A 1,539-nucleotide genomic window follows, 5' to 3' on the forward strand; every position below is an offset into this window, starting at 1 on the left:
GACGGATCCACAGTAAACGGGCCCATCTTTGTGCTGGAATGAGCAGGACACACACTGCTGGACATTGGGCAAACAGCCCTGCTGTTCTGAGCTCCAGTACACAGTTTGCCGGGAAACGACAACCCCCGAGACGGCAACAAACTCCGCCGGCCATTGTCTTGTCGGTACACTCTCATTTCGTCGGGCAGTTAAGGCCAGATATCGGTCCTGCTGTGGGGTGGTTACCCTTGGTCGACCGGGTACTGGTCTACGAATAACATCTCCAGTGTCTCGAAATTGTCTCTAAAGTCTGGAAATGACACTTTGTGGCACATTCATGGATACGGCAACTTCGGTCTATGTTTGGCCTGCTTCCAGGTGGCCGAGTATTCTACCCTGCAAAATGGGGTCCAAATGGCGTCGTCGTGCCATTATGTTGTCACGTTCATCACGAGGCTACACTCCACACACTATAACAAGGCAAAAACGACTGAGGGAATATGGGGCGCAGGTACTGGCTGTGTTTACCTTGCAGTTACGCCACTAGCTAAAGCAGGGAACACTCCTTTCCTATACAGAGCGAACACGTAAGGTTGGTAGGTGTATATGTCGTGCAATTTGCGGTCTATTTCTTGTTGCCCTGCTTACTCGTAACTTGTGCCTAACTTCTGAACACTAGTGTAGACATCCTGCAACAGTGTCAGCACACATTACTTACTTTGTACTATAATCTAAGGAAGACAAACACTACAAAGAGACATAAGAACTGACGTAGAAAAAGAAGGAAAAGGGAGAGGTGTGGTGATTACCGTTTCATGAGAAAAAAGTTTTTCTTCTTTTACATTGCTTTACGTCGCACAGACACGTAGGTCTTATGGCGATGATGGGGCAGGAAAGGGCTAGAAATGGGAAGGAGGCAACCGTGGCCTTAATTAAGGAACAGCCCCAGCATTTGCCTGATGTGGAAATGGAAAACCACAGAAAACCATCTTCAGGGCTGCCGACAGTGGGATTTGACCCACTATCTCCCGAATACTGGATACTGGCCACACTTAAGCGACTGCAGCTATCGAGCTCGGTATGAGAAAGAACAACTGGGCAACCAATTTTTCTTAACATTAATCAGAGGGAAAAAGGAAGAGATACAATCCCTCTAAAAATAAGGTTTTGACAAAAGAAAGGGAAGTGTCACAAAGGGCGTGAAAATGAAGACTCCCTAAGCCTTGCAAACCTATTAGTCATAGCTGGAAGAGAATAAAAGATAGGTCAGAATTGAAAGATGAAAGTGAGAAGCCTGACACAAGTAAGCAGAAACAATGCCAGACTCAGCTAGCGAGAACTGTTGTCGCCAACCCACGCTCCCAAGTCAAAAACCCCTGGTCCCCCTTTTAGTAAGCTTTTACAACAGGCAGGGGATACCGCAGGTGTATTCTACCATCCCCACCCACAGGGAGAGGGGTTACTGATTAGCTGAGTAGTTTGATAACCAATCAGAGAGCAAGCCAATTGCAGTGCACTACGTAACTTTATCTTTGCTATAAAAATAATGGCACCCATTCT

This window comes from Anabrus simplex, chromosome 1 (assembly GCF_040414725.1).
Source record: "Anabrus simplex isolate iqAnaSimp1 chromosome 1, ASM4041472v1, whole genome shotgun sequence".
NCBI classification, from domain to species: Eukaryota; Metazoa; Arthropoda; class Insecta; order Orthoptera; family Tettigoniidae; genus Anabrus; species Anabrus simplex.